Source organism: Carica papaya, chromosome 2 (genome assembly GCF_054855325.1).
Source record: "Carica papaya isolate Zhongbai chromosome 2, ASM5485532v1, whole genome shotgun sequence".
Taxonomy (NCBI): domain Eukaryota; kingdom Viridiplantae; phylum Streptophyta; class Magnoliopsida; order Brassicales; family Caricaceae; genus Carica; species Carica papaya.
In genome coordinates, this window is record NC_142310.1 from 18,175,842 (window position 1) to 18,192,302 (window position 16,461).

A 16,461-nucleotide genomic window follows, 5' to 3' on the forward strand; every position below is an offset into this window, starting at 1 on the left:
TAAAAGCTACGAATATGACTATGGAGACTTTAGGCGTCCCCTTCGTCGTCCTCCTGCGGAACCGGCTCGGGAACGATGTCCTCTTGATATGAAATGATTAAATAAGGAATGAGCTACACTAGCCCAGTAAAGACATCACGATATCTCACCGTCACGGAGGTAAAGGTGGGTAGAAAACACAAAAAGACCAATGGAGCATAATTTACAGCAAATCCTTTTATCAATAATAAAACCTTTACCATTCACTTACCTCGGTGAAATTCATAAAACAATATACGAAAGCAATAACATCATCATCATCATGAAATCATATATATAAACTGCATAACATAATACTTATCAAGTTTTTCGTAATTCAATCGTTACACAACATATTTTCCTCATTTACCAGCCCACTAGTATCCCTGGGGATCCATAGGGGTCCCGCTACCCGTTAACCCTTAACACTTGAAATCATTTTTCCAGGGCCGTCCCCATACCCCGTCCGATATGGGCGCCAAAACACATAAGATCTCCATACCCCGTCCGGTATGGGAGACCACAATCCCGGTAGAGTTCCCTACGGACCCGGTCCGTCCACCATCTCCCAAGATATCTAGTCAGGCTGACCACATTAAACAATTTCCATTTACATAATCTTTTATTCTCCTTTTCCCTCAGTCAGCATTATCAATCACATACAAACAAGCAAAACGATAATTTATGCCAAATAGACAACATACAGCATCAATATCTCGATCATTTAATCCATAATCAATAAAACAGTAAAATATGCATACGAAACTATAAAATAAAAACATCGAACCTCATGCTGCATTTAAAACTGTAAAACAGGCCAAATAACAGTTAATCGACAAACACACTAGACTCGGGCTCCATTAGCGACCTTAAGCAATTTCACACATTCATTGATTCATGAAATACCGTTTTATCATTTATTGAACTTTAAAACCGTGATAGGAAATAGGGTGAGGGGTCCTTACTCGTTTCGGGGATCCGAACACGGCTTCACAGTGCGCTTGCAGGCTGTCCCTAATTTTCCCTGAATTTTTCCTGGGGAACTGAAACGCACTACTGGTACCTGTACGTGTTCCAAAAAATCCCAAATTAGGCCCAGGGCCCCTTTCGGCCAATATCGCAACTCCGGCACGGCGGCTCCGCCGTGCTCCGGCGATGGCGATTCGCCTCGGGTTGGCCGTTTTTGACCGTTTCCGGCCGAATTCGGCCACACTTGCATCGGTTCCTGCGATAAAACAACCCTAGGGCCCTCGAGGAGCCAAAAAATTACGGAAAACCGAAGCTTACCGGCGGCGGTGCTCTCGGGTGCGACGGCTCTCCGGTGAGGTTCGTGCTTTGGTGATTCGGCTCCGATCAATTGTGCAATGAAGGTTGGGTCTCGGTGATGATAAGCTGCAATGTATATGATTGCCGCTCGGAAATTAAGGACAGCAGAGAGAGAGCTTCTTCTGTGAGAGAGATGGCCTGAGCTGCTTGGAGTCGCGCTGAAGAAAATACAGAGATGGGTGATATTTGTGCTTATGTCAATAAATAGAGGCCAGTAATTGGTTCTGCGAGTAGAAGGAAAATAAAGAATGAGAAGAACAATTTGAGGGGATTTTTCTAAGTATTTTGCGAAGAGTCCATGGAGAAGATGAGCTCTCTCTCTCTACGCCCCTTTGGCCTCAAGGATTCCTCCTTTCTCTGTTTTCGAGTTTCGTTCTTTATAGTGGAGCGAAGTTGTTTAGATCAGCATCCCCGCACTGAAGATTCTCCAAAAATCACGAAAACCCATCTCTTCCCGCTCGCGACGTGCACGTCCTTCCTTCCTTCTTCTTCTCCCGTTTTCTGCGCCACTACGCTGCTTATAGTGGAGCGAAGCTGTTTAGATCAGCATCCTCACACTGAAGATTCTCCAAAAATCACGAAAACCCATCTCTTCCCGCTCGCGACGTGCACATCTTTGCTTCCTTCTTCTTCTCCCGTTCTCTGCGCCACCACGCTTTTTTTTTTTTTATTTTGGCTTTACAAATAATTAATGAGGAAATTACAAAAATGTCCACGTTCTGGGCGTTACATAATTGGATGTTGGAAAAAAAAGGATAAGTCCAAATTAGTTTGAACTTATAGGAAGAAGTCAGAATAGGACTTAACAATTACCCATGCCACCTATATATATATATGTGATATATATGCTAGGAGGTGATTGCAAAAAAAAAAAAAAAAACCTAACATGGCTAAAACCAGTAAGAGCCTAATAAAATTAATTTGTAAAATTTAAGATATTTGATTAGAAATATGAGAATATGTCAAAATTAACTCATCAACATAACTATAATCTTTTTGCTCTAAATTTTGTAATACTAAAGATCGAATAAGATTTTTTCATTTGATATATCCATTCATTCATTAAACTTTATCACAAACATAAAAGATAAGAGTGAAATACAATAAGAACAAAATTTAAATCAAGCACAAGCAAGGTCAACCGACTTCCATATAGATTAAGACCTAAGCAGCGACAAACCTTTTGCTAAGGACAACTTGGATTCTATTAAACCAAAAGGAAAAAAATAACTGACTAGTCACTCCGTTCACTGTAACAACCCCGAAAATATTCAAAGAAAATAAATGACAATTAAAGTGTGGAAGCAAAATAAATATTTAAGATTTATATTCCTTATATAATAACTTAAAATATCAATTAGTATTTCGAAATTCACCATTTTAAAAGAAATACAAAGAAATAAGGAAATGAACAGAAAATAAAGAAAAGTATTATACTCGCAATCCTCTTGCAGATCGAGCTCTGGATTCTGGTTTTCTTGATCTAAAATGGTTAAATAAGGGATGAGCTACACCAGCCTAGTAAAAATATCACACTATATCATTGACACAAAAATGAAGGTTGGTAGAAAAAAATCAGAAACAACTAATGGAGCACTAAATTAAGCAAATTCATTTATCAATAATAAAATTATTTACCGTCTACTTACCGTAGTTAGATTTATAGAAAACAACCTATATAAAATAATAACATTATTTGCATCATGATTCCGTATATAATTGGCAACATAGCACATATTATACTTTTATATTCAAATCATCAAATAACAATTACCCCTTTTTCCACCAGCTTGCTGGTATCCATGGTTTAATAGGGGGGTGTCTCCGCTACACATCTTTAACATTCTCAATTACGGGCCATCTCCATACCCCGTCCAATATAAGCACTAAATTACCAAACCTTAATACCCCGTTCAGTATGAGGGTGAAGTGGGTCATCTCCATATCCCGTCTGGTATGAGACACGTTCATGGTAGGGTTCCCTGTATACCCGGTCCATCCACCAGCTTCCAAGATGTCCAGTAAGGCTGCCGTTTCATCCAATCATTTAATCACAAAAGTTTTTCGTTTACCTTTAACCTTCATTTTTCTAATTAACCTGTAAACACATAAAACAATAATACAAGCATTCAAAGTTATAAAATAAATCAATGAAACACTATCATGTATTTAAACTATAAAAAAAATCAACAGAAATCAACATAGAATATTTCTAAATTATATAAAATACTGTGTTTATTGTTAATTAGACTTCAATTCTATAACAGATAATATGGTGAGGGATTGTTACTCAATTTGATGTCTAAAAGACTAAACTGTTGACTGCACCCATTGACGGTTCCCGAGTTTCCTGAATTTTTCTTCAGGAATCAAAACGTGCTATAAATACCTACAAATGTCCCAAACAAACCCTAAATCAGTCTCAGGGCCCATTTTGGCCAATTTTGGGATTCCGGCACGGCAGCTCCGCTGTGCTCCGGCGACGGCGCCGCCACCCGCGACGGCTGTCTACCTCGAGTCGGCTGTTTTTGGCCATTTTCGGCTGAATTCAGTCGATTTCACATCAATCCCTACTAGAAAACATGTTAAGGGACCTCGGTTGGTCGAAAAAATACAAAAAATCGAAAATTTTTCGGTGCGACGGCTCCTCCGGCTCATGTTGTAGTTGAGAGAAGAAAACGGTGGAAAAATTATGCAGAACAGGAATAAAAAAAGGCCTCATCGAAGGTGTTTTGTAGAATTTCCACATGCGGCGCTGTCGGGCTTTGCCCACTTTTTTTAGCTAATCGACCGATTCTTTTACTCCAATTTGGTCATGAGTATGTTTAAAATTAAATTTTAAGCAAAGAAAAAAAATTTCACCTCTTTTGGTGGTCGGAAAGGGCTCCGGCGCTGCAGCGGGTGGCAGTGGTCTCATTCCCGGCGCCTGAGTCTTCTTCTCCGGCAAAGGGGTCTGGCAGCTAGGGTTAGGGTTTGGTGTAGATGAGAGTTATTTATATCCATCCTTTTTTTATCTGAGCTGTCCATCACGTTTGATCTGCATCGTCCGATTACGATTAAATAAGGAGTGAATTTAGGCCGTTCATCACGATCTAATCTACATTATTCATCGCGATCTAATATGTACCGTCCGATTGCATTCAAATCTGACCGTTCGATCGCGTTTGGGGAGGGAATGCATCTGGACAGTTCGCGCGCGCGGGAACAGATCTTAGCCGCTCAATCGCGGACACGCGGATTGCCTGTGTGGCCTCCCGCGTGGCACCACATCAGTGTCCGCTGTCACGCAGCGCGTCCTGATTTGTCGGGACTGTTGACCAGACATCCTGCGTGGTGAAACTTCTCGAAATTATGTTTTGACCACTGGTTTTTTATTTTTCTTTCGAAAATATAGTCAGAATCCAAATTTTCATCTATTTTTTCTAAAATTATTTTCAATTTAATTCTCCATCAATTTTACTTCATTTTTACTCTAAATTAAAATTTTAAAAAATAAAAAATTAAGAAATTATATTTATAATTAAATCCTAAATTACATTAAAAAATAATTTAGGGTATTACATACATTATATTTGTATGTAGCTTCTCATTGTGTCATTTGCTTTTCTCTTACTCTTTTGCTTGTTGTTCGGGTCATTTTCTAGAAGCTCCTCTACAACCTTAGAGATTTTTGTCAAAATGAGTTCTTTCTCCTCAAATCAAGATTTTGAAATGTTTGAGAATTTCAAATATCTCTATTTTTAATAGACATATGTGAAGAGAACATACATAATGAAGAAAGAAGTCAACAAAACACAAGTATGAGATTTTTTTCAAGATTTTGTTCATATCTACCAAAATCACCTTTTAGATTTTCTACCAATTTATTGCTTGATATCTTCTTTTACATAAAAACAAGATATGGTATAAAGAATTAATCAGGGTATAATCATGCACCACATATAAACAAATCCTTAATATTTATTTTTTCTTATTATTTTAAAGAAAAAAATCCTTAATTATATATGCATATAAAATGTGGTAATTATATTAAATGCATATAAAAATATTTTATAATATAAAATTATATATTATATATTATATATAACTTAAAGTTATGTAATACATGTAAATATATGAGCATGTTATGGATTTGGAGAGAGAATAGATGGCCATTTTATTATTCTAAGAAGTTCAAAATGATTATGGATTTGAAGAATTTAAATGAAAATGCCTCTACAAAATCCAAAAAAATGAGTGAAATATGTGAAAGTGAAAATTTGGTATGTTAAGAGGTTTAAGTGAAATTCGTTACACTTAATCATGTAAAATTGTTAGGAATTATTAATAAGAGTCTAGATTGTAGAAAAATTTGGTGGAAAATTGGTTACTTGTATGGAAAGCTTGCTTTTGCGAACATGGAGCTTGGCGTATTTTGGATGTTGATGTACCTTGAGCACTTACGTATCCTTCGGAAGACGATATGTTTGAGAGATTATTATTTTTATTTAGCTTATCTTGGATATTATTGTTTAGATTATTTATGTTATGTTTTGTAATCTCCTCTATGATGTGTTGATCAAATACTTCATGGGTTGAAACGTTGAAAGTGTGTTAATTAAAATATTATCTTTTTCATGATGACAATAATCTTTTTTCTTGAAAATTTAAAATGTATATTCCACATGTGTAATTAGTAGAAACCCTTTTAACCTCTTATTTGAGTAAAAGATATTATGTAATGGGAGAATAAATTATATAACGGAAGGATGTTACAAAAAGAAAAGAAAATGATAGTAAGAATATATATGCACTTGGTATAATAAAATGGTGAATGCAATGAATTTATTTTACGTAACAAATGGTGTATTTGATTTAAAAAAGGGAAACATAATTGAGACATAGTATTGGAGTATGCTTAATGAAAACATTTATAACAACTAGTACACAAAAAGCGCAAGAATTAGTGAAAATTATGAGCTTTATGCATATTTGTTATGTTTTAATAATTCTTGTAAACTCTAAAAATACATTACTATTTTATTAGGTCAAATACAATTGGTATTCAAGTAATAGTTGATGTCAATAAGCATATTTTTAATACAAAATGTATAACTTAAGAGGAGAAAAAATGAATGTTTGAGTTAATGAATCAATCTCTTTTATTGTAAATGGTGATTGATAGAGTATATGATATCTACGGTTTCTTTTGATGTAATGAGTTTATTGAATATCTTTAAACATTGATGATATTTATATTTAAATATATGATATCTACATCTTACATGCATATTTTATATTTGTAATATTCAGAATTAATTTTAAAATATTTAAAATTAATGTATAAAATATAATTTTTAAATTTATAAATTTTTATTTAATGTAAAAATTAAAAAAAAATAGGTGCATGATGAAATTGAAAATAATTTTGAAAAAAATGGATGAAATTTTGGGTTATGAGGGGTGTTTTTGAAAGAAAATTCGAAAACTAAGGGTCAAGACGCAATTTAGAAAAAATGTGCTACGTAGGACCACTCAGTCAGCAGCCTTGACGAATCGGAACACGTCGCGTGGTAAGGCACGCTGACGCGGTGTCATGCGAGAGGCCACGCTGGCAATTCGCGTGCCCGCGATCGGATGGTCCAGATTTGTTCCAGCGCGTGTGGACGGTCCGGATCCGTTCTCTCCTCAGCACGATCGAACGGTGGCGATTAAACGCAATGAACGGTCTAGATTTATTTTCTCTTTAAATATGATCGTATGGTTCAGATCAAATCGCGATGAACAACCCATATTCATTTCCTATTTAAACGCGATCGGACGGTCCAGATCAAACGGGATGGACGACCCAATTAAAAGGATACGGATATAAATATTTCACTTTACATCAAACCCTAATCCTAGCCGCCAGCCCCCCCTCCCCCCCACCGGAGATGAAGAACCAGTTGCCGGGAAGGGAGTCAACCGCCGCCAACCGCACCGGAGCCACCTCTGACCGCTAAAAAAGGTAAAAAATTCTCCCAGTCACTTGCTCGAAAGTTGATTTTGAACACCTCCATGGCCAAATTGGAGTAAAAGAACCGATGGATGAGCTGAAAACTGCGGTTAAAGTCCGGCAGCGCTGCCACAGGAAAAATAAAAAACCGCCTCTAATGAGACCCTTTCTGATTCCTATTTTGTGCAATTTTTCCACAATTGTATTCACCATTTTATTTCCGATAAGTTGACCGAAGAAAAATGCCTAACTGCGAAAGTGAGCCGGCAGAGCCGCCACGCTGGAAAACTCCGCGGCCGATAAGCTTTTGTTTTTTGACTTTTTTGGGCCAACCGAGACCTCTTAACGTGTTTTCTCGCATGGATGAGTATAAAACCGGTCAAAATCAGCCGAAATTGGCCAAAAACGGCTAACCCGAGGTAAACTGCCATCACGGACAGCGATGCCGTAGCCGAAGCACGGGGGCGCCGCTATGCCAGAATTCCGAAATTGGTCAGAAAGAGTTTCTAACATCGATTTCGAATTTTTTTTTTGGGTATTTTTAGGTACTTGGAACGTGTTTTAATCTCTGAAGAAAAATTTAAAAAATTCAGGGACCGCCAGTAGGCGCAGCTGAAAACTTAGTATTTCGAACATCGATTTGAGTAAGAATCTCTCACCCTATTCCTTGTTCTGAATTGAAGTTTAATTACAAATAATGTGGTATTTTGTACAAGTTAAAAAATTTCGATAATTAATCACAAATTACTAATAAAGGTGGAACCGATTATTATTCACTGTTGATCCTATTTGGTTGATTTTATTATTTCAAATGCATAATATGGAGTTGATATGATGATTCAGTTGTATTTTCTTGATGCATGTATTGATTATTTTGCGTGATTTACAGTTAAATCGTAAAAATAAAAATTAAATGTAAACGGAGAATTGTTTGATTAAGTGAATGAATGAATAGTAGTCTTACTAGATATTCTGGGAGATGGTGGACGGACCGGGTGCATAAGGAACCCTACCGTGAATATTGCATCATACTGGACAGGGCATAGGGACGACCCGTCTTAATCTCATATCAGATGAGGTATTGATGGATGACATTTTTGGCGCTCATACCATACAGGGTATGAGGATGGCCGGTTACTTAAGAATGTTAAATAAGGGTTACGCATAGTGGAGACATCTCTATGGACTCCCATAGATACCAGTCGACAGATAAAAAAAGAAAGTTGTTGTTCTGGTTAATTAAATATAAGATTATGATATTATTTGTGTTATTGCCTCTATATGTCAGTTTTAGAAATTTCGCTATGGTAAGTGGAGAATAAATGATTTTACTTACGATAAATGAATTTACTTAAATTAAGAGCTTCATTATTTGTTTTCATGATTTTTACTAACCTTCATTTCTGTATCGGTGAGTAGTGTTACATTCCTGCTGAGCTAGTGTAACTCACTATTCCATTAACTATTTTAGATCAAGAGGACCAAGATTCAGATCCCTATCCACAAGAGGGTTGCAAATAGGATGTTCAGTTATTATTTCTTTGATTATTCGTTATTTTTTTAGAATGGTCATTCTCGTATCTCTATTGGGTATTCTGAATTATTGTGTAAGGAATGTAAACCCTAACACTATTATTTCGCTTCTGCATTCAATTTATAATTTATTTTTTTATAGTCCCGAGATGTTACAGTTGGTATCAGAGCCACGTTCCTCGGAACCATTCCTTACACAAAATTCTTACAAAACAGCAAAAATAATGGATTATCACTCAACCATTCCTTGTGAAATGCAGGTACAGATAGATAAAGAGAGGGAGACCCCCACTGAACTAAGTAACCCGGGAGGGTTCGCTTTGGGAGGATGTAGACTGACTATTTGAAATGTTGGAGAGACTTATTGCTGCCCAGCAGGCCCGAGAAGAAAGGAGGGAGCTACCTGACCCTCCTCCGTAGTCACAGATTGAGCCACCCTTGCAGTAGAAGGATCCTGAGTTACCTCGGTATGACCCTTCTCCTCCATAGTACCATCCGCCACCACCACAGTATGATCTGGTACCCCAACCATAATGCCACCTGGAACCACTACAGTATAGCCCGGTGCCCTAACTGTATCACCTGACACCACCACAGTACAATTCAGTACCTCTACCGTATCATCCAGTACCACCACAGGGTCATCCGGTCTATCCCCAGCACAATCTAATCCCTCTTCTACGGGACCCAGTTTCTCTCATGATGGACCCAAGCTACATTGAGAGGTATAAAAGACTAAACTCATCTACTTTTGCAGGAGGATCCTCCTTTAAAGAGACCGAATACTGGTTAGCTGAGACAGAAAAGGTCTTTACAATTCTTGGGGTGATTCCCGAACAGAGAGACGTACTTGCCACCTACATATTGGTGGGAGAGGCAGGCTACTGGTGGTAACTCAAGTAGGCCACCCTACCTGTTCCAGTCACTTGGGAACAAGTCTTGGTGGCCTTTAATGCAGAGTACCTCCCAAAGCATCTCTGACATCTGAAGAAAATGGAGTTTGCACACCTGGTCCAAGGTGACATGACTATATCAGAATATACCCGAAAGTTCTTAGAGTTGGGCCGGTATTCCCCTGAGAGCATGATGAATGAAGGCAGGAAGGCAAGAAAGTTCCAGTGAGGTCTCCGTTCTGAGATCAAACAGCAGCTGTATGTGTTCGAGCTCAGTACTTACTCGACTGTTCTACCCAAAGCACAGCTAGTGGAGAGGAACCTTCACATTTTTCCTCCAGTAGTAGGGAACCTCAGGCCCTCAATTTCATATCGCAGATCAGCACCTACTGCACTTGTTCAGCAAAACAAGAGACCTAGGCCAATGACTCAGGCTCCTCCTTAGATTCCAACAACAGAATGCGGCAGGACTTGCCAACACTGTGACAAGGATCATGAGGACCGACCCTACTATCACCTCAACAATACTTGCCGTATATGTGGGAGTGCCCAGCATTACGGGAGAGAGTGCCTAAGGAATCATAACCAGGCCAAACCTCCTATTCAGGGCAGGGCTTACAACCTCACTTAGTAAGATGCAGAAGCCAACCCAAACGTGATACAGGGTATGTACACTATCTGTAACCATCTTGCACATGTTTTGATTGATATTGATATCTCACATTCATTTGTTTCACATACTTTTGCATCAAATTTAAATGTATTATCTGAAAGACTTGATTATGTGTTGTTTGTGTCTACTCCTAGGAGTAGGACACTACTGGGAGAGATTATATACAGAGTCTGTGTCATAGATATAACAGATAGAAAATTGAGTGTGGACTTAATAGAGATTGACACGGGGAACTTTGATATAACTCTAGGAATGAACTGGCTAACAGCGTATCATGCCACCGTACATTATTTTTTTAAGAAGCTTGTATTCAACCCTCCTAATAAAGAGTCATTTACAAATTAATAAAATTCTTTAATATTTGTTCCTTCATGGCAATTTTTCCTATTATCAAGTGCTTTAATCGGCTGTTTTCTCTAACTCAACAAACCTAAGAAAGAAATTTATATTCAAGAGATTCTGGTAGTCCGAGACTTACCGAATATGTTCCTAGATGAACTACATGGACTGTCAGTGGATAGAAAAGTTGAATTTACCATAAACCTTTAGCCAAACACTCAACCTATTTCAGTTGCCCCTTACCACATGAGTTATGTGGAGATGGAGGAGTCGAGAAAACAGATCAATGAATTGCAGGATAGTGGATTCATCTAACATAGTGTGTCCTCTTGGGGTGTCGGAGTCATATTTGCAGGGAAGAGGGATGAGATGTTAAGGTTATATATTGACTATAGAGGACTGAACAGGGTCACGATTAAGAACAAGTACCCACTCCCCAAGATCGATGACCTTTTTGATCAATTACAGGGTGTCAAAGTCTTCTCCAAAATAGACTTGCGTTCAGGTTACCACAGGTCAAGATCAAGGCTGAAGACATTCCCACAATAGCTTTTCGGACCAGGTAAGGACACTATAAATTCTTGGTCATGCCATTTAGACTAACCAATGCACCAGCCATCTTCATGGATTTGATGAATAGAGTTTTCAGACAATTCTTGAATCAATTCGTCATTGTATTTATCGATGATATCCTGGTTCATTCAAAAAGCAGAGAGGAGCACGCTCACCATCTGACTCAGGTTTTGCAGGTTTTCAGAAAAAAGAAGTTATATGCAAAGTTGAGTAAGTATGGATTCTGTCTCGAGCAGATTACCTTCATATGGCACATCATATCAAGTGATGGAGTGTCAGTGAACTCCGAAAAGGTTGAGGTAGTGCTCGGCTGCAAAAAATTAACCTCGGTTAAGGAGATTCGTAGCTTTTTGAGAATGGTAGGTTATTATAGCAGGTTTGTGGAAGGAATTTTTATTCTAGCTGCTCCTTTGACTTGGCTCATAAAGAAGAACGTCAAGTTCGAGTGGAACGAGGACTGTGAAAGGATTTTTTCAGAACTAAAGAAGCAGTTGACTACTGCACATGTGTTGGCTTTGCCGAACGGGACAGGTGAATATACAGCTTATAGTGATGCCTCCTATCTACTGGGTTGTGCTTTGATGCAGCATGGAAATGTCATAACCTATGAGTCCAGACAGTTGAAGAGTCATGAGAAAAACGATCTCACCCATGACTTGGGACTTACTGCGATTATCCACGCCTTGAAAACTTGGAGCCATTACTTGTATGGGGAGACCTTTCAGATCTATACCGACCATAAGAGCTTGAAACATATATTCACTCAAAACGATCTCAACATGCGTAAGAAAAGATGGATAAAACTCCTCAAGGACTACGATTGTAATATCTTATATCATCTAGGTAAGGGCAACGTGGTAGCCGACGCACTCAGTAGAAAAAGTACAAGTATATTAGCTCACCTTATGGTTTCAGAATGCAGGACAATAGGGGTCACACAATAGGTATAACTTTAGGATCTGAAGAGAGTCACATATTTGGCCCACCTGACTGTTCAATCTGAGTTGATCTAGAGAATAAAGGAAGACTAATCCATCGATTCCACCTTAGCAGCCCTCAATAAAGATACAGAACAGGAAGTTAATTCAGAATTTTGAGTCTGTGCCGATGGGTTGCTTAGATTTTAGGACATCATGACAAAGGCTCATAACTCAAAGTTTGTCATGCATCCCAGAAGCACTAAGATATATCAAAGTATGCGACCCCAATTTTGGTAGAACAGGATAAAAAGAGATGTGGCCGAATTTATTTTCAAGTGTTTGGTATGTCAGCAAGTCAAGACAGAGCATCAACATTTAGGCGGGCTACTTTAGCCATTACCAATTCTGGAGTGAAAGTGGGAATATATTACAATGAATTTCGTGACAGGATTGCCTAAGGCACGCTCGAGACATGATACCATTTGGGTAATTATTGACCGGCTCACCAAGTCTTCCCTCTTCTTGTCCATCAGGATGACCGACTATTTGGACAAGCTAGCAAGAATGTATATTCGGGAGAGAGTCAGGTTACATGGAGTGCTAGTGACAGTAGTGTCTGACAGGGACCCCAGGTTCACTTCTCAGTTCTAGTCTAGTTTTTAGTAGGCCATAGGAACAAAACTATCTCTTAATACTGCATTCCACCCTCATACCGATAGATAATAAGAAAAGATGATCTGTACACTAGAGGATATGCTTCGAGCTTGTGTCATTGACTTGGGGGGCATTAAGATGATCATTTAACCCTAATAGAGTTCGCCTACAATAATAGCTACCAAGCAAGTATCAACATGGCTCTGTACGAGGCGTTGTATGGCCGCTCATGCAGATCATCGATCTGTTGAAAAAAGGTGGGTGATAGAAGATTATTTAGTCCAGATCTTGTGGATGAGACTACAGCTAAAATAGTTAAGATCAGGAAGAACATCTGGACTGCTCATAGCAGACAAAAGAGTTATGCGGATACCCGGAGGAGGGATTTGAAATTTGAGAAAGGTGATCGAGTGTTTCTTAAGGTCACTCTGTTCAAGAGAATCAGTAGGTTTGGCAAGAAGATGAAATTGAATCCCCCGGTTTATTGGGCCATTTGAAATTTTATACAGAATTGGCACTGCCGCTTACATACAGCACTGCTTCTAGAATTTTTCAGGATCCATAATGTGTTTCATGTGTCCATGCTACGCAAATACAACCCAAACCCTCTCACGTTTTGGCCGACAAGCCTTTTTCACTCTAGGAGGATCTGTCCTACGAGGAGGTACTGATCAGTATTATAGACTGAAAGAGCAGAGTACTGTAATCGAAAAATTCTCTTTGTTAAGGTCCTATAGCAGAATCACACATAGGGAGAGACCACATGGGAGCTAGAATCAGACTTTAGAGTCCAGTATTCCCAATTGTTTGATTGAGTGAGAGAGAGACAAATTTGAATGACCAAATTTCTTTTAAGGAGGGAGAGTTGTAATACTCAGAATTAATTTTAAAATATTTAAAATTAATATGTAACATTTAATTTTTAAATTTATGAATTTTTATTTAATGTAAAAATTAAGAAAAATAGGTAGATGATGAAACTGAAAATAATTTTGGGAAAAAATATGAAAATTTGGGTTCTGGGGATGTTTTTAAAAGAAAAATAAGAAACTAGGGGTCAAAACATAATTTAGAAAAAATGTGCAATGTAGGACCGCCTAGTCAGCAGCCCCGACGAACCAGAGGGCACCATGTGGCAAGGCATGTTGACGCGGTGCCATGCGGGAGGACATGCTGGAAATCAGAGTGCCCACGATTAGATGGTCTGGATTTGTTCCCGCGCATGTGGACGGTCCGGATCCGTTCCCTCCTCAGGTGCGATCGGACGATCGCGATTAAACGTGATGAACGACCTAGATTTGTTCTCTCTTTAAAGGCAATTGTTTGGTCTATATCAAATCGCAATGAATGGTCTAGGTTCATTTCTTATTTAAACATGATCGGACGGTTCAGATCACATGCGATGGACGGTCAAGATTAAAAGAAAACGGATATAAATACCTCACTTCACACCAAACCCTAACCCTAGCCGTCAGCCCACCCTCATCCCCTCCCCTCGCCTGTCGAAAAAGAACAACTAGTCGCTGCGAAGGGAGCCAACCGTCGCTCGCCGCTGCGCCGAAGCCACCTCCGACTGCCAAAAAAGGTAAAAAATTCTCCCAGTTGCTCAAAATTTGATTTTGAACACCCCCATGACCAAATTGGAGAAAAAGAACTTGCGGATGAACCAAAAATCGCGGGTAAAGCCTGACAGCGCCACCACAGGAAAAATTAAAAAATATCCGATGAGGCCCTTTCCGATTTGTGTTTTGTGAAATTTTTCCACAACTGTATTCACTATTTTGTTTCCTACAGGTTGACCGAAGAAAAACGTCCAATCGTGAAGGTGAGCCAGCGAAGCTGCTGCACCGAAAAACTTTGTCGCTGGTAAGGTTTTGTTTTTCGATTTTTTCCGGCCAACCGATGCCCCTTAACGTGTTTTCTCGCAGGGATAAGTACAAAACCGGTTGAAATCGGTTAAAACTAGCCAAAAACGGCCAACTTGAGGCAAACTGTCGTCATAAACGACGGTGCCGTCATCGAAGCACAGCAACGCCGCTGTGCCGGAATCCCAAAATTGGCTGAAAAGAGTTTCTAACATCGATTTTAGATTTTTTTTGATATTTTTAGGTATTTGAAGCGTGTTTTAATCTCCAAAGAAAAATTCAGGAAACCCGGAGACCGTTAGTAGGTGCAGTTGAAAGCTTAGTGTTTTAGACATCGATTTGAGTAAGAATCCTTCACCCTATTCCTTGTTGAGAATTGAAGTTTAATTATAAATAGTAATGTAATATTTTGTACAAATTAGAAAATTTCGATAATTAATCACAAATTACTAATGGAGCCAGAACCGGTTATTATTCACTGTTAATCCTGTTTGATTTATTTTACTGTTTTAAATGTATAATATTACATTGGAGTTGGTATGATGATTCAGTTGTATTTTCTTGATGCATGTATTACTTGTTTTATGTAATTTACAGTTAGATAGTGAAAATAAAAATTAAATGTAAACGGAGAATTGTTTGATTAAGTGAATGAATGAATGGTAACCTTACTAGATGTCCTGGGAGATGGTGGATGGATTAGGTGCATAGGGAACCCTACCGTGAACGTTGCCTCATACCGGACGAGGTATCGAGAATTGGTATTTTGGTACTCATATCGGACGGGGTACAGGAACGGCCCGTTTCACCCTTATACCGGATGCAATATTGTGGGATAACATTTTTAGCGTTCATACCAGACGGGGTATGGGGACGGCCGGTTACTTTAAAATATTAAATAAGGGTTCACGCGTAGTGGGAACATCCCTATGGACCCCAATGGATATCAGTAGACAGATAAAAAGGAAAAGTTATTGTTCTGGTTAATTGAATATGAAATTATGATATTGTTTGTACTATTGCTTTTATATGTTAGTTCTGAAAATTTTGCTACGGTAAGTATACAATAAATGATTTTACTTATGATAAATGAATTTACTTAAATTAAGAGCTCTATTAGTTATTTTGATAATTTTTATCAACCTTTATTTCTGTATTGGTGAGTAGTGTGACATTCTTACTGAGATAGTGTAGTTCACTCTTTCATTAACAATTTCATATCAAGAGGACCAAGATTTAGATTCCGATCCAAAAGAGAGTTGCAAATAGGATGTTCGGTTTTTTACTTTCCATTCTTTGATTATTCGTTGTTCGTTTAGAATGGTCATTTCTGTAATGCTATTGGATATTCTGAATTATTGTGTAAGGAATGTAAACCCTAATGCTATTATTTTGCTTTCGCATTTAATTTATAATTTATTTTCTTATTAGTTCCGGGCCGTTACAATATTAACCTTTAATTTTCTTTAAACCATATTGGTGGAATATACTATTTTATGGATTGTTGCAAAACTAGGAAGAAGATCTAATGTGAAGAAGCATTTTTACACTAAGTGGAAACAAAACAAAATTTCAAAATATGACTATTAATAATAAAAAACACATTTAGCTTTCTTTCCCTCTCTAATGGCTAGTTAAGAACGGATGTTATAAATCCTAGTTACCTACCAAATTTCAGAGAACGATTTTTTAG